This window comes from Mizuhopecten yessoensis, unplaced genomic scaffold, assembly GCF_002113885.1.
Source record: "Mizuhopecten yessoensis strain PY_sf001 unplaced genomic scaffold, ASM211388v2 scaffold7205, whole genome shotgun sequence".
In the NCBI taxonomy this organism is placed as follows: Eukaryota; Metazoa; Mollusca; class Bivalvia; order Pectinida; family Pectinidae; genus Mizuhopecten; species Mizuhopecten yessoensis.
The window spans coordinates 420,801-440,156 of NW_018406933.1; the positions used below are offsets into that span (position 1 = coordinate 420,801).

General features: G+C 34.3%; 1 protein-coding gene across 2 annotated transcripts in view; it reads right to left on the bottom strand.

Annotated features, from left to right (window-relative positions):
* The window catches only part of LOC110453251, a 90,795-nt gene that overhangs the window by 43,307 nt on the left and 28,132 nt on the right, over positions 1 to 19,356 (bottom strand). Inside the window, exon 1 of one of the 2 annotated variants that reach the window (XM_021502126.1) lies at positions 1,952 to 1,987. The exons of the other annotated variant lie outside the window; for it this stretch is intronic. The gene's annotated coding sequence lies outside the window, so the exon portion shown is untranslated. Of the gene's footprint in view, positions 1 to 1,951; positions 1,988 to 19,356 lie in introns of those variants that run through there. 2 annotated transcript variants of the gene reach the window in all.

Below are 19,356 nucleotides of genomic sequence, written 5' to 3' on the forward strand. Positions count from 1 at the left end.
ATATTGTGTGAATTGGTAATTTACGTGTACACATTACTATAGAGTGTAGTTGATATTTATGTGTACACTTTACTATGGAGTGTACTGGTAATTTACGTGTACACATTACTAGTAAATGTATGGGTAATTTAGGTGTACACTTTACTAAGGAGTGTAGTGGTTATTGAGGTGAACACTTTACTATAGAGTGTAGTGGTAATTTAGATGAACACTTTACTATGGAGTGTAGTGGTAATTTAGGTGTACCCTTTACTATTGAATGTAGTATTAATTTAGATGTATACTTTACTAGTGAGTGTATTGGTTATTAAGGTGTACACTTTACTAGTGAGTGTATGGGTAATTTAGGTGTACACTTTACTAGTGATTGTAGTGTTAATTTAGATGTATACTTTACTAGTGAGTGTAGTGGTTATTTAGGTGCACACTTTATTAGTGAGTGTATGGGTAATTTAGGTGTACACTTGACTATGGAGTGTAGTGGTTATTTAGGTATACACTTTACTATGGAGTGTAGTGGTAATTTAGGTGAACACTTTACTATGGAGTGTAATGGTAATTTAAGTGTCTACTTTACTAGTGAGTGTATGGGTAATTTAGGTGTACACTTTACTATGGAGTGTAGTGTTTTTTTAGTTATAAACTTAACTATAAAGTGTAGTGGCTATTTAGGTGTACACTTTACTGTGGAGTGTAATGGTAATTTAGGTGTACACTTTACTATGGAAATAATGGTAATTTAGGTTTACACTTTACTATGGAGTGAAGTCGTTATTTAGGGGTAGACTTTACTATGGAGTGAAATAGTAATTTATATGTATACTGTACTATGTAGTGTAGTGATAATTTAGGTGTACACGTTACTGGTGAGTGTATGAGTAATTTAGGTGTACACTTTACTATGAAGTGAAGTCGTTATTTACGTGTACACTTTATTATCGAGTGAAGTCGTTATTTAGATGTATACTTTACTATGGAGTGTAATGGTAATTTAGGTGTACACTTTTCTATGGAGTATAATGGTAATTTAGGTTACACTTTTCTATGGAGTGTAGTGGTAATTTAGGTGTACACTTTCCTTTGGAGTGTAGTGGTAATTTAGGTGCACACTTTACTATGGAGTGTAGTGGTAATTTAAGTGTACACTTTGCTATGGAGTGTAATGGTTATGTAGGTGTACACTTTCCTATGGAGTGAAGTGGTAATTTAGGTGTTCATTTTCCTATGGAGTGTACTGGTAATTTAGGTGTATACTTTACTATGGAGTGTAGTGGTAATTTAGGTGAATATCTTGTGCGTCTATGCATCGCTTAATATGTATCGAGTTTACAAATACACTGTACAGTGATAATGCTATACTGACTATCTACAATGTCCTGAAACATTCACCATTCACTAATGTTTACTGTTGTAATTTCCTTCAAGATAAAACTGTAGTCAAGGTATTTCAGACTCATGTCAGCGTTTAAAATTTGTAATGGGATAATGATTGTCCCTTGAAATAATAAAAAAGACAGCGATAGTTTGATGATCATGTATCAAGAACAATGCAAACTGTGGCATGACCATTTCAAAAACTGTATGTTGAATATATTGTTAATGTTTGGCTAAGAAATGACATCATTTTGACACATTTATTAGGGCACACCCACAGCCTTGATATTGGAACAATAAAACTTATATGAAATTAAACGTTTTCTTACTTCCAGATAGCTTTTGACATATCGCACATATATACATTGCTGGTATGATGGGCATGTTATAATGTTAATTTCAATGACCAATCATTCCAATATATCATCTAATTCAGACTCACCTGGAATATGTAGCTCAGCAATCAATGCTAGTCAATATAAAATAATGGCCGACGTGCTAAATATAGAAATACAAATCTATGGCCGTCATTTTAAGAACAGTTAAGTTGATATTCATTATTTAAACAGTACTCTACCTGATAATACGAGGTGGAACTGTACGAGCGTTTTCCAAAGACGTGCTCGATCACTTGTAACATCTGTTTAAAATATTACTGGAACTGTGCACAGTCATAGATAAATCCGAGGACGATTGACTTATTATGACCGGGTAGACTGCAAACTAGGTTACGAACAGGATAATTTTGTACAGTCAAAGTTAAGGACTCTCAACCGTTTAGATAGAACCGGCTGATAAGCTTCAACAACTACATTACACTGATGGTGTGGTAAGGATATCGTTTTCGACGTATTGGTTTTCTATACACCGTACGATATTTTCTCCAGTCATGACGCCGGCTTGGATGGGTTGTTTTGTACTAGTAATATGACAGGGGAAATTGACCGTATCATTTATTTACCAGAATTTTTTGATCACGCCAGTCGACAACTTTTTATTTTGAATCTAAAATGAAATATGTACACTAGCTGTTCTTTCATTTTGATCAAATTAGAAAAAAACAAAACAACGTACATGCTACTGTAATATATTATATCATCTACACAATTTTATGAAGGTTCGAAGGCAGACAGATGGCTGTCGGATCTAACAGAAGAACTCGGGGGAAATTTCGCCGAGTTTGCCTCGCATATCGGATTCACTGAATCGCAGGTAAAAGGTATCCAATAAACTGGACAACATCTTCACCAACTGGTCATATCAAATCGGCTTGATACCATTGGACGTCACACGACTAAATACCAACATGTCGTTTATACAGCTCTAGTGACATTAAAGCGACAAGACCTGTTGGACAAGCATTTCAAATGAGGTACTTTATACTTTTTTCTACATTGGTGCTTAGACATACATAAAATCATATGATATAATATATCTTATAAATAATGAATGGAACGCTTTAAGTGAAAGAATACGATAATAAATATGTTTTTCTCTCATTTCCCTGTGTTTAAGATAGAGCTGTCCATAGTTAGAAAGGTGTGTAAGAAATGTCTATCTTACAACCCATTTCACGTAACGTGCCATCACAATGTCGCAACAATGACGTGATGTCACGAATTTTGAAATCTTTGATGCCACAATGCGGAAAAGGCGACGTGATGAAATCATAATCATTTACGATATATTTACCGTATACGGAAGAAAGATGTGATACTTTTTTCCGCACAAATTTTGTTTGCAAATATGGAGTATGACTGACGGATTCGTTTTCATCTTAAAATCTCAGGAGGAAAAATGTTCTTACTTTCAAGAGTTTACTGTTAATGTTAATGTTAATTTCACATTTTAATCATCGTGTCATCAGTTATTTTAATATTTATTAAATGCCTAAAGTTCATATTATCAGATAATTTTAACATCGTATCTGCATCCAACAGAAAATTATAGGATTATGTTTACTGATCTCGACGTTGTATATTAGTGATTCATTATCGCATATGTTTAGGGACTCCCAAAAAATATTCGGATGACATTTGGGAAGATTTCATTAAAGAATTACACGCTATAGACTTCAACAATTAAGAATCAAGAGAAACAAGTCAAGGTAAGATATTATATCCATATGCATGATTTTAATTTCCTTATGAAACAATAAAAGCTACAAAATGATGATACCGTTTGGAAATTTAATTAAGAAACCAAAAACAAAATATATTAATGACAATATCATATGATTATAGAAGAAAACAATTTTTCCTCAACAGCAGAATATGTGATATCGTAATACAACCAAAATTTATTGCCACGAGAAATATTCATTTCTGACTTAATATTTCAGACAAAAAGCCTGACGTCACAAAGAAAAAGAAGAAGAATAGTAAGCGTACAAGGAGGAAAAGTAGCGATGGTAGGTACATTTTTCATTTTCCGGAATCTCTTTTTCAGGGTTTTACGCACTCCAACTTTTTGACCCTATCATCACCGATGAGTCGTAGCATAAAGATGATAATACGTGTTATGAGATTATCTCACCTTTTGTCCAGGTGACCACTTTTGTGACGTCATCAATCAGATTGTGACATTTTTTCAAAGAACTTCCCAATCTGACGTTAAAAGAGTGAATGGACTAAATAATCGGCATTCTCTCGGAAAGAAAAAACATAAATATTTTATCATACTATGATCAAGGGCTTTATAAATAGGAAAGGGTATTTTTGCTGGATTACCTCATACATTTTTGCTTTCATGAAATGAATCACGGAAACTCTTTTCCTTCAGCTACTGCAACCTTACTGTTATCTGCCCGTAAACTATCACACATTCCTCATGAAGTTCACAGAAAGCTTCATTTTCGTCCATTGTTAGATGTGATGTTGGTTGTGTTTGGTTGTTTCTAAATTTTTGAAACTGTTTCTTCTTTATTTTTAGCAAGTTTGAACAGGTAATTTAGTTGTTATGATGAACTCCTTAACTATCACTTTCTCAGGTGCGACAGAAAAGTTGAGTTCCTTTGAAAAAATATGACGCCACGATTTTGCATTATGGTTAATAAGTTGTTTACCATGTTGTCACATCTTTGTATGCAATTATTTCACTCAGTTATGGTTTTGGCAAAAGACAAGGTGTCTTGAAAATGATCCTTACATTATTTGTGAACAAAATAGAATTTAATACACAATTAGTTGTAAATTGATTATTCACCTTAACGAGATACGTGGTTACAGTATTTGACTTATGTATATTATAACAAATCAGCAGTAGTTAGGATCTATTTAGATTTCCAAATTTGTGATTTCTAGCATCACTGATGAGTCTTGGACGACAGCGCTGTATGATGCAGTGGCTTTGGTAGACTGTATCCATTACTAAATTTAAAAAACTGCAACCACCTGTGTGTGTAACGTACATCTATTTTGCAGGAAATGAACAGAAATAAAAAAGGACAGCAAAAAGGTGACTTTGGCAGACGAAAATCATTTGTCTGGCTGTCTTCAGATAGTTCCTTCTGCAGGTAAATACGACAAAACCTCTAATTGTCCCCTTTGTACAGATTATTTATTTTAGCTACATACATTTACTACATCAATACGCTCCAAACTGTCAGGTTGAAAGTTCATCTGTGTTTGTACTGACAATTCTGATGTTATTTGTAACTTTTGTTCGCATAACAAGACTACATTCCTTAATATTTTGACCGTTACTGTGGCCTTCTTTTAAAAGTAGGATTGAGACTTACCAGGAGTAATTATTTTGAACGTGGGATACAGGAGGCTGTATATATTCGCATGTAACATCCGGCCATTGATCAGGGCGAGGTGATGTGCATGTATGACTTTATCCTGAGATCACGTGTCCGAAAGGTCACTGGACCCAAGGTAACGGTGATATTTTTGGTAGAAATATTAATGATTGAAGTCAAATTTTGCGCTCGAATTTGCACTATTATTCGAATGGATAGCCAGCATGTGACACTTACACATATTTAATAGCTCATTACACATGTTTGAAACGCACTGCAGTTAATAATACAGATCAAAGTGTAAATAACGTAGGAAAAATCTGTTTCTGTCTTGGACAGTTTAGTGCTGTTTAACATATTATTATGTCCCCCAAACAAAGTGTGGGGACATATTGTTTTTGGTCCGTTTCTTATTAAGTCCCCCAAACGAAGTGGGGGACTTATTGGTTTTACTCCGTTTCTTATAATTAATTTTAAGTCACTCCGAACGAAGTCAGGTGACTTAATGTTATTGTTCCGTTTCTTACTTATTATTAGCATTATTATTATTACAAGCTAACCGGTAATAAGATTTATATATATTTTTTAAATGCAGCCGTGACTATTCTCCATAATTATTTTTATTGAAGATTTAAAAGAAACTGTGGTTAGGTATACATGTAGCAAACACTAATGAAAGCAAGTTCTTTTTTTATAAAAGCACTGGAATCAGAGTCTTGAGCATAATCAGCCCAACAGAACTCAAAATATAAACAGTGCATTTTATAAACTGATTTTCTATTCATAAATTAACAGTGATAGAGACCTAACCCCGGGGCCTGGAAAGTTATCCCAAGCAGGCACTTTCTTTGAGGAAGCACTGTATAAAGTCAAGAGTGTAATCAGCCCAAGAGAAATCAAGATATTGTGCATTAGTGCATTAAACAGATTTTCTAGTTATAGCGACCCATTGACCTTTGACCACTGGACCTGAAAAGTTATCCCAAGCAGGACTTGATAAAATCTGAGTGTAATCAGTCCAACAGAATTCGAAATACAGTGCACAAACTGATGTTCTATTTATAGTAAGTGACCTTGACCTTTGATATCAAACTGTATAACTGTATTTTTTTCCGTCAACACATATAGTTTTCGTCTGTAGGTGACACCCGTCCTCAAAAAACCCTGGCTGTTGCGAGGGCACAAATCACCTGATACAGTACATCCTTTGAAGTCCTTCTGTATGGCGTGATGATGTTTTCAAACCAATGGTCTGGAGCATCACTTGGTTAAGAAGACTGAATGCCGTTTAACAGAGGGTCTCTCTCATAATACTATGGCTCCCTAGGGGGAGGAGTGGGGTCCCACAGGGGGATTCTCCAATTTAATTACACAATTTGTTGTTAGGACCCCTGCACATCTTTAGTAATCAGATTATACGTCTGTCTGTCCTTCTATCTATTTTTAGCTCACCTGCCAAGGACAAGTGAGCTTTTGCCCTGGTTCGGCGTCCGGCGTCACGTCGCGTCGCATCCAAATTCAATGTAAACACTTAGCAACTTCATTCATTGACAGATTTTGGTCAAACTTTATACAAAGGTCAAGTATGGGTATACTTCGGACATCTTTGTATTTCAGGGATCCAAGGTCAAGGCCAAGGTCACATTTGCTATATATAGAAAATCATCCCGTCCCGTCGCGTCCCGTCTCGATTCAATGTAAACACTCAACAACTTCATTCTTTAACATTTTTTGGTCAAACTTTATACAAAGGGTAAGTATGAGTATACTTCATAAATCGTTGTATTTCAGGGATCCAAGGTCAAGGTCACACTTGCTACATATATAAATCATCAACTGATTCAACTCAAACACTTAGCAAATTTTTCTTTCACAGATTTTGGTCAAACATTATACATAGGTCAAATATGGGTATACCCTTGTTTTTCAGGGTTCCAAGGTCAGGTCAAGGTCATTGTTGCTATATATAGAAAATCAACAACTGATTCAATTTAAACACTTAGCAACTTCATTCGTTCATGAATTTTGGTCAAACTTTATGCAAAGGTCAAGTATGAGTATACTTTGGACATTGTTGTGTTTCAGGGTTCCAAGGTCAAGGCCAAAGTCACTGTTGCTCTATATAGAAAATCATCAACTGATTCAATTTAAACACTTAGCAACTTCACTATATAGGAAAGTGTACACCTAAATTACCACTTCACTCCATAGGAGAGTGTACAACTAAATTACCACTACACTCCATAGTAAAGTGTACACCTAAATAACCAATACACTCCAAAATCAAGTGTACACCTAATTTACCCATACGCTCACTAGTAAAGTGTACACCTAAATAACCACTACACTCACTAGTAAAGTGTACACCTAAATTACCACTTCACTCCAAAGAAAAGTGTACACCTAAATTGCCATTACCCTCCATAGTAAAGTGTACACCTAAAATACCACTACACACTACAGTAAAGAGTACACCTAAATAACGACTTCGCTCTATAGAAAAGTGTACACCTAAATTACCAATACACTCCATAGTAAAATGTACACCTGAATTACCATTACACTCCAAAGGAAAGTGTACAGCTAAATTAGCATTAAAATCCATAGGAAAGTGTACACTTAAATTATGACTACACTCTATAGTAAAGTGTACACCCGAATTATGACTTCACTCTATAGGAAAGTGTACACCTAAATCATTATTACACTCCATAGTAAAGTGTACACCTGAATTACCATTACACTCCATAGGAAAGTGTACACCTAAATTAGCATTACACTCCATAGGAAAGTGTACACCTAAATTACCATTACACTCCATTGTAAAGCGTAAAACTAAATTACCACTACACTCCATAGTAAAGTGTACACCTAAATAACAACTTCACTCCATAGGAAAGTGTACACCTAAATAACCAGTACACTCCATTGTAAAGTGTACACCTAAATTACCGTTATACTCTATAGTAAAGTGTACACCTAAACAGCCAATACACTTTATAGTTAAGTGTATAACTAAAAAACCACTACACTACATAGTAAAGTGTCCACCTAAATTACCCATACACTCACAAGTTAAGTGTACAACTAAATAACCACTTCACTCCATATTAAAGTGTACACCTAAATTACCCATACACTCACTAATAAAGTGAAACACTTAAATTACCATTACACTCCATAGTAAATTGTATAAATAAATAAACAACACCCCACTGTAAAGTGTACACCTAAATTACCACTACACTCCATAGTAAAGTGTACAACTTAATAACCACTACACTCCATAGTCAGGTGTACACCTAAATTACCCATACACTTACTAGTAAAGTTATAACTTAAATTACCATTACACTCAATAGTAAATTGTATAACTAAATAACCACTACACTCCATAGTAAAGTGTACAACTAAATAACCACTACACTCCATAGTCAAGTGTACACCTAAATTACCCATACACTCACTAGTAAAGTGATAACTTAAATTACCATTACACTCAATAGTAAATTGTATAGCTAAATAACCACTACACTCCATATTAAAGTGTACACCTAAATTACCACTACACTCAATAGTCTAGTGTACAACTAAATTACCATTACCCTCTAAAGTAAAGTGTACACTTAAATTACCACTACATACTATAGTAAAGTGTACACCTAAATTACCATTACACTCTACAGTAAAGTGTACACCTAAATTGCCACTACACTTTATAAAAAGTGTATAACTAAAAAACCACTCCACCCCATATTAAAGTGTACACCTCCATACCCATACACTCACTAGTAAAGTGTACACCTAAATTACCACTACACTCTATAATAAAGTGTACACCTAAATTACCTCTTCAATCCATAGGAAAGTGTACACCTATTTTGCCATTACCCTCCATAGTTAAGTGTACACCTAAATTACCATTATACACTATAGTAAAGTGTACACCTAAATTACCACTACACTCCATAGTAAAGTGTACACCTAAATAACCAATACACTCCAAAATCAAGTGTACACCTAATTTACCCATACGCTCACTAGTAAAGTGTACACCTAAATAACCACTACACTCACTAGTAAAGTGTACACCTAAATTACCACTACACTCTATAATAAAGTGTACACCTAAATTACCTCTTCAATCCATAGGAAAGTGTACACCTATTTTGCCATTACCCTCCATAGTTAAGTGTACACCTAAATTACCATTATACACTATAGTAAAGTGTACACCTAAATTACCGCTACACTCCATAGTAAAGTGTACACCTAAATAACCAATACACACTATAGCAAAGTGTACACCTAAATAATGACTTCACTCCATAGTAAAGGGTACACCTAAATTACCACTTCACTACATAGACAAGTGTACAACTAAATTACCATTACACTCCATAGGAAAGTGTACACCTAATTTGCCATTACCCTCCATAGTAAAGTGTACACCTAAATAACCACTACACTCCATATTAAAGTGTACACCTCCATACCCATACACTCACTAGTAAAGTGTACACCTAAATTACCACTACGCTCCATAGTAAATTGTACACCTGAATTACCACTTCAATCCATAGGAAAGTGTACACCTAATTTGCCATTACCCTCCATAGTAAAGTGTACACCTAAATTACCACTACACACTATAGGAAAGTGTACACCTAAATTACCAGTACACTCCATTGTAGAGTGTACACCTAAATTGCCACTACACTTTATAGTAAAGTGTATAACTAGATAACCACTACACCCCATAGTAAAGTGTACACCTAAATTACCCATACACTCCATAGTAAAGTGTACACCTAAATAGCCACTGCACTTCATAGTCAAGTGTACACCTAAATTACCCATACACTCACTAGTAAAGTGTACACCAAAATAACCACTACACTCACTAGTAAAGTATACATCTAAATCAACACTATACTCACTAGTAAAATGTACACCTAAATTACAACTACACTCCATAGTAAAGTGTACACCTAAATTACCACTTCACTACATAGGAAAGTGTACACCTAAATTACCAGTACACTCCATTGTAGAGTGTACACCTAAATAACCACTACACTCACTAGTACAGTATACATCTAAATCAACACTATACTCACTAGTAAAATGTACACCTAAATTACCACTACTCTCCTTAGTAAAGTGTACACCTATATTATAACTACACTCACTAGTACAGTATACATCTAAATCAACACTATACTCACTAGGAAAATGTACACCTAAATTACCACTACACTTCATCGCGTAGCTTTTTTGTGTTTTCGCTCGACTTTTGTCGTCTTTTTGCCTTTTCGAGGAGAAACGACGAGATGTCTACAATATAAATACAAATATACACTGTAATGTATATATTTTTCCGCAAAACATGGGTTCATATAAGTCATTCCATTGTTTAGTCAATCACTACTGTACCTGATAGCCGATATTATAATCGCAGGTGATTTTAGCTCTTATCGTCTGGGTCACAAACATACATTGCACTACTGTACATTTATGTACGCTAATTTTAAATTTTAAGTTATCCCAATTAGGAAACGAACCACAGAAACGAACTTCGTCTCTATTAGGTATAGTATGTATACGCAATTCTTCGTCAATTGGGAATTGTTACGTTGGTGAAAGTTTTCTTGACCAGGCAAGATAATATTTATGTCATTATAATTCTGAACTGTTTCAAAGCTATTGGTTCTAACCTCATCAATCCTCGTTAAAGAAGCGGTTAGAAATCCTCAGTTTTCCTCCTGAATTTTTATATTTTTCTAATTTTTGTATTACCCATAGTCAGTTCCCACTTGTATTGAAACAGGCAAACGTTACACAACTAACAGGAAAGGGGGTCGTTCACTACTTCGTAATTATCGTCCTATTTCAATTGTATCAATGGTAAAAGTGGTGGAAAGATGTGTTTTAAAAAGAATTTATAGTTTTATCGTTGACCACTCTCTGCTTACTCCATGTCAGTCTTGTTTCAGATCAGGAGATTCCATTTTAAATTAGTTGTTATTGATAAATGAAGATATTTATTCTGCGCTAATGGAAATGGTTTATTTTTGCATAAGCAAGGACTTCGATAGAGTTTGACATCAGTGTCTTCTGCGTAAATTGTTTAATTTTTGAATTGATGGTCAACTGCTAATATGGTTCAAAATATCAAATAACAGTTAACAGAGGGTGGTTATAAATGGTAAGTCCATTCTGATGGGTTGAAGTTAATGCGTGCCACCTTATTTTTTATACACTGCCACCTAAGATTTCATACAGCCACCTTAGATTTCATACACTGCCACCTAATATTTCATACGCTGCCACCTTAGATTTCATACACTGCCACCTTAGATTTTAAACACTACCGCCTGGTTATATTTCGGCTTTTGACTCTTAATATAATTCAGACCATGACAAATTATATTTAACAATAATATATGATCAGCGTGATATGACTTGTACTTTTATTAAAAATGACATGCAGATTATACTATGTACACTTCCGGTAGCCATTCGAATGGTTTAAACCATCCCTTAGAGGTCATGTTATCTCCACCTTTTACTAAAATAGTATGCAGATATAAAGGGTATCATACAATACCCGTTATCTCTCACGTGATGTGGTTTATAAAGTATTTGTACATTGCACCCTTAAATCAGACACTCATAACTTGGCAGACTGAGGTAAGGACAGTATATAGATAACGGTGAATATACTGTTTTGAAATATAGTTAAAGGGACAAACTGTTATAAGCAATATTTCAGTCATTGAATGTGTTGATCAACATGAAAACAATATGTTTTTAATAATTTCCAGAGATTTAAGCATGTTTGTAAATGTTACAATTGATTGTTCCCTTGTAATGGGAAAACACAACTATCGGCATGGGACAGACATATTTTTAGTTAATTTATGAAGGACACAGGACATGCAATTATTTTTAGCAACAAATTCAGTACCGGTCGCATCCTGGTAATACATATTTTCTCGTAATTATCTGTGGAATCGGTAAGAATAGAATTATTCCCATGCATGATAGTATACAACTGTACTTATTTTCTGAAACAGAACCCTCGGCCGAACCCTCGGCCGAACCCTCGACCGAACGCGCCATTTTTACAACTTAAACAAATGCCCCATTTCCCGTTTTGAAATACGTATTCCTGTTCTATTTGAAGTCGTAAATTAATCCTTTATAGACAAACAGATGATGTATGATAAAACATAAACATCTAATTTATATTATTAATTTTCATCACGGAGGTATACATGTGTTAATAGCATTAAAAGGAATAGTATCGAGCGTTTTGAACTAAATGAATTGTTTCCATGCACTCGCTAGAAAATATTTAGAAAAATATGTATTTTCCGAATTTGAGGTCACCAGGTGACTTATGTGAGATAGAGATAAACAGAAGTGTACATATAATGCATACCATTTAATGCCAAAATTATTTGACCTATATTAATATTGAAATTAGCTTAAACAATTTCTTCTTTGTAAAAGGCAGCTTAAACCAATTTATTTAATATAAAAATGCCTTTAAGCTAACTTGCTAGTGTATTATCCTTGAAAGGCAATGATGTTTTGCCAATTTTGGAATGCTGTGTAGAGACATTTGTCTGCAAGATCATCTTAGTTTTAAAGTTCTAAGATTCATGTTTTTAGCTCACCTAGCCCTTCGGGCCGGACCAGGTGAGCTTATGCCGTACTACAGTGTCCGCCGTCCGTCCGTCGTCCCTTAACTATTTCTTTTGAACGACTTCTTCGGAAGAACTAGATGAACTAGATCATGATATTGAGCCAGTATGTACCTGGTATGTAGTGATGTAAAATTTCCTTATTAAAATAACCATGGCTCACTTCGAGGTCACAGGGTTAAATATGCTAAAGATTCAAACAATAATTTTCTGAGAACCATTTGGAGTAGAGTCGTGATACTTGTGTATGTTATGAAGACCAAAAGTGCATTTTTTAGTTCAGTAATGAGGTCAACGGTCAATTTTAAGTGCTAGTTAGGGATCAAACGTCAACATGGATTAAAAGATGAAGAAAGCATTGATTTGTTACATATATAATGCTTGACAGCAGTCTAGTGTATATAATATATATATATATGTGTGTCCATGTGCGTGTGTGTGTTTTGATTTGACCAGGGCGAGGTTTAAACCAAGCGTGGTCGGGATAAAAGAAATAATTAAAAAAAATACTACAGTGATATATACAGTCTCTGAAAATGGGGTTGAGGTGGAAAAGGAGGAAGGGGGGTGTAGTATGATGATTATCAGTTGAAGATGTAGTTCCTGTATCTGATAACAAAACGAAACGGCATTTACTATTAGGATATTACTATTATTATTAACTATTATAATAACAATTTTTAAAGCTTAAAGTCATTAAGTGCATAATGCAAAACGCCGTAATGCGAGTATTATCTCGGCATAACATGTGCACATGCGACCTATTTCCACCTAATAATAGTGCTACTAACGCCCCTGGGTTCTAAATAAAACAGCTTTTGACCGACGTTGCATATAAAGAGGTAAATATTTTTCTTTTTTAACATCTAGAAAACACAAATAATACGTCTCTGTTTAAAAGTTAAATGAAAATGTAAAATTATATTCGGATACTCTGAGTGTACATCAGTCGTGTGCGTAATACACACTCGCCGGTTAGTGTAAATAACAAACAAATTAATGTGCTGGAGCATTTTCAAAACAATGGGATTTTTGTAACGATAACGAAAGTGTGTTATTTAGGGCTTTCACTAGTATCAGGCACCTGTTACACAAAACGACACTCACATAACTATACCCCTCCTCTTCCACTCTGGTTTCCCCGTGATCTTTGACTATTTAACCTTAACAAATGAAGGAATTGATGACCTTGACCGTTGACGTTGACCTTGAATTTATGGTCATATCATCTTGCTGTAAGAAACATAAAGTTTAACTTAATGGCGATGTACCTGTTATAGAAAACTACTATTCATTTCTTTAAAGGGTTATTGCTGACTTAAAATAACGAAAAGTGTTTCTACTGGCTAACTTGATGTCACTAGTTCCTTTTTGAATTTGTATATTTTTGTTTTATGATAGGTACTGGGCATCTAAATCAAGGATGGCAAGTGCGTTTGGATCCAAGTTCAGTTTAACAGGTAATTGTCTTCATTTGATGCAATAGTGATTTTGTTTTCCTTAAAATGGATAAGTCTTTTCATGACCAATTGCAATAGAACTTGTCATTTTCATACCAAACTACGTCTTCGAAATGCAAAGGCTCTGATCTTGCTATACACATCTGCTTTGCCTTCCTGCAGTTTTTCATAAAGGATCGCAGTTAGTTATTTGATTGGTTTCAGATATACAAAATATAATCAATCGATAGCCAGATGCCTGTTTTTTGCATCCTATCGGGTAGCAAAACCAGACTTCAAACATTATCGTTGTGTACGTTACGTTGTAGCATGTTTTATTAATTCTCTATTAAAGACATCGAAATGATGTAAATGAGCCTTTGGTTCTAGCATCACATATTAAAGAAATGCAGAGAATATATATTTATATCAAAAACGGAACGCGGAGATTTCAGAGATGGTCACAGTTAGACACTTTGTATGTATAAATATAAAGATAATTTATCCAAAAATAGCATTATGCTGATGAACCTTGTACAGCTGGTTCTTTTTAATAATAATATAAGTTTATGAAACTAGCATCGTCGCCAGTTTATTGTTGGACCTTATGTTGCTCATCTCATTCTTGGAAAGGAGATTTTTTGGGGGGTCGATTCATGTAATTTGATGTCCCCGTACGATATTTTCTCCACTAATTGCGCCTGCTTGGATTGATTGGGATTTTACTAGTAATATGGCAGGTGAATTTTACCGTATAATTTATTTACCAGAAGTTTCTGATCACGCCAGCTGACGCCTTTTTATTTTGAATCTAAAAGGAAATATGTTATACACAAGCTGTTCCTTATTTTGATCAAATTAGAACAAACAACAACAACATGCATGCTACTGTAATTTAGAATATCATCTACACAATTATTTGAAGGTTCGAAGGCAAACAGATGGCTGTCGGATGTAACAGAAGAACTCGGGGGAAATTTCGCCGAGTTTGCCTCGCATATCGGATTCACTGAATCGCAGGTAAAAGTTATCCAAGAAACTGGACAACATCTTCACCAACTGGTCATATCAAAATGGCTCGATACCATTGGACGTCACACGAATAAATACCAACATGTCGTTTATACAGCTCTAGTGACATTAAAGCGACGAGACCTGTTGGACAAGCATTTCAAAGGAGGTACTTTATACTTTTTTTCTACATTGGTGCTTTGACGTACAACAAATGTATATGATATGATATATCTTATAAAATAATGCATGGAACTCTTTCAGTGAAAGATTATGATAACATATATGTTTTTCTCTCATGTCCCTGTGTCTGAGATAGAGCTGTCCAGGGTAAGAAAGGTGTGAAAGAATATAACTCTCTTTCATGCACAGAGGTGTAGGATAGGGAAATTCCACCCTCGGGTTTGACAGAATTTGAAAAAAACTCAGGTGGAATTTCGCTTTCCTACACCCTTGGCTCTGAAAGAGATTTTTTCTTTCATTCCAACCACCAGAATAATCTCAGATACCATAGGACTGGCCACTATTTTGAAAATATTTATTTTCTCCTGAGTTTTTTAGACGAAAAGGAATTACCCATCAAGATGTAACATATTCCATATTTGCAAACAATGTTTGCGCTGCAAAATTATTCACTTATTTCTAGCGTGTATGGTAAATATATGGTAAACAGTTTTAGTTTTTTCACGTTGCCTTTTCCGCCTTGCGGCATCGGAGAGTTCCAAATTTCCTACACCCTTTTCTTATCCTGAATAGCTCTATATTACACACAGGGAAATGAGAGAAATGTCTATCTTACACCCCATTTCACTTGACGTGACATCACAATGACGTGACGTAACACATTTTGAAAGTCTCGATGCCGCAATGCGGAAAAGGCGACGTGATGAAATTAAAACCATTTACCATATATTTACCGTATACGTATGAAAGATGTGATTATTTTTTCTGGACAAAATCTGTTTGCAAATATGATGTATGCTAAATTTAGCTGATATATTCGTTTTCGCATAAAAAGCTCAGGGGAAAAACTGATATTTTCAAAATGGTAGCCAGGGCAAACGCAGTCTTATTGTGTCTGAAATTAATCTGTTAGTAAGAATGAGGGAAAAGTACTCTTCCATGCTAAAGGGTGTAGGATTTGGCATTTCCACCCTCGTGATTTCATACATTTGGCAAATTCACCCATGGGCATGAAAAAGTCTTATTTTATTTTAATTTGAGAAAAGTTAACTTAAAACGTTTGTTATATATTATATCGTTTAAAGAAGAGATTAAAGAAAACATATCGAAAGCTAAAAAATAAAAAAATAATAAAACATCTGTTATTGAGACTACAGGAAAATAATATACTATTTGTAATAGTAATATGTAGCATTCAATGCCATATCGTCGAAAATTAAAACTTTCTCTTGACATAATAACTTCTAATTATTTTGAGTTTACTAGTAAATGTTCATTTCAAATTTTAATCATAGAAGTCATCAGATATTTTCAGGTTTATTAAATGCCTAAAGTTCATATAACCAGATACATATTATTTCATATATGCATCTATCAGAAAACTATATATTAATGTTAATTAATATTGACGTTGTATATTGGTGATTCATGCAATATACATATTGTACCAATATTTAGAGACTCCTGAAAAATATTCGGATAACATTTGGGAAGATTTCATTAAAGAATTACACGCTATAGACTTCAACAATCTAGAATCAAGAGAACCAGGTCAAGGTAAGATATTTTTGCATATAAATGTTTTGAATTTCTTTATGAAATGAGAAGAAGCTACAAAGTGAAAATACAGTTTGGAAATTTCATTAATGAAACAAAACATATGTATATAAGTACCGATATCATATGATTATGGAAGAAAACAGTTACCCTCAAATGCAGAAAATAAGATATCATAATACAAACAAAATGTTTTGTCCCGAAAAATAGACAATTCTGGCTTAAAGCAATCATCTTTGAATCCATTACAGTGATATAGTTAATTTGAAATTGTCCGTTTTAATATTTCAGACGAAAAGTCTGACGTCACAAAGAAAAAGAAGAGGAATAAAAAGCGTACAAGGCAGAAAAGTAGCGATGGTAGGTATATTTGTCGTTTTCCTGAATCTCTTTTCATGAGTTTTACGCACATGCCCCTTCTGTTTCAACAGTAGTTTAGAATATGAATTTCCAACTTTTTGGCCCCTAGCATCACCGATGAGTCGTCGAAAAACAAATAATATGATGTTGCGTATTTTAGTATTTGGCGTACTGTATATGTTACCAAACTTTAAAGGAGCAATCACATGTGTATGTGTGTATGTGTTTCTTTCATCTTTAAAATAAATCAAAGTTAAGTATTTACATTTACTCTACATTGTCCCGTTACAATACATAAATATGATAGTACGTGTTATGAGATAATATTACCTTTTATCCAGGTGGCCACTATTGTGAGATCATCGCTCATATTGGGACATTTTTTCTAAGAACTGCCCAAACTGACGTTAAAAGAGCGAATTTTCTCGAATAGAAAAGTAGAAACATTTAATCCTCTTATGATCAGGAGCTGTTATTTTATATATATATACTAAAGGGTATCCTGGATCACCTCAAACATGTTTGAACCTGTTTTTTCTTTCTTTTTGGCAAGTTTGAACAAGTTATTTATTTGTTATGATGAGCTCCTTTACTAGCACTTTCTAATGTGCGAACAGTTGAGTACATTTAAAAATATTTAGCAACAATTTTGCATTAAGATTGATAAATAGATTACTATTTTGTCACATCGTGGTATGCAAATATTTCCCTTAGCCATGATTTTGGCAAAAAACTAGGGGTCTAGAATTTTGCAAACCGTTAATACCATTTTAATGTGTGTACAAAGTAGAATGAATTTAAAACACATTGTTTGGCAAATTGATTAATCTCTTTTAAGAGATGCATAGTTACAGGTTTTGACTTGATATAACAGGTCAACGGTAGATAAGATATACTTAGAATTCCATCTTTGTGACTCCTAGCATCACCGATGAGTCTTATAAGAACGAAATAGCTCTATGATGCAGCGGCTTTGGTATACCCTATCTATTACTAAATTGCAAAATTGCAATCACCAGTGTGTAACGTACACCTATCTTGCAGGAAATAAACAGACAGAAAAGGTCAAAGAGAGGGACACCGTGAACGTGTTACTAGAAGACGATGCTACTTCGCCTTGCAATTCGCAGACAGTTCTTCATGCAGGTAAATACGACCAAACCTCATATTTTAACTACAAAATTGTAATAGTGCAATCACCTGTTCCTCTATCTTACAGGAAATGTCAAAGAAAAGAACAGCAAAAAGGTGACTTTGACAGACGATGATTCTTTGCCTAGCAATCCACAGGTAGTTCATTCTGCAGGTAAATACTTCTAATTTTCATTTCTGTAGCGGTCATTAATCTTAGCTACATCCAGTCAACATGTGTGTAGAGCACTTCAGATTATAGGGCAAAGTAAAACATAAATAGTTTATGGCGAACTTGTTTCTATCTTCAGCAGCTAAGTACTTGTTCAATGCATTTTTTATTCTAAAATAACTATATTATTTTAGATGTGTAAGTATATACATCACCATACAAGTTTAATTGATTTATAATTGACACATGTATGTCATTGTTTTGATTAATTTTGTTTTGAGAAAAGGTTCCATTCATTTTCTTGAGAGCAGAAATACAAATGTCCTGCCTTTGAAGTACTTCGCGACTTTCTAACGAAAGGCTGCTTCGGAATCTCCTCACCAGGGTAGGGGTATAGGGTTTGCATTATTATACACTATAGTTTACTGGTCCTGAATATGATATTCTTTAACTCTTTCCGTACCGCTAAACCAGTATTTTCCATGACATCATTTGTACAGTCTTTTGTCCATCGATTATTTGTATGATACCTAAGTTTGAAAAGAGCGATAAGTTAAGTCTAAGTTTAAGGAAGTATATTTGCATTTTTATATATTTTATGAAATCTGCGAAAAAAGGACCTTTTGCAATTTTCAATCAATGGTTTAAGAAAAAATAAATCATTCTTACATTTCA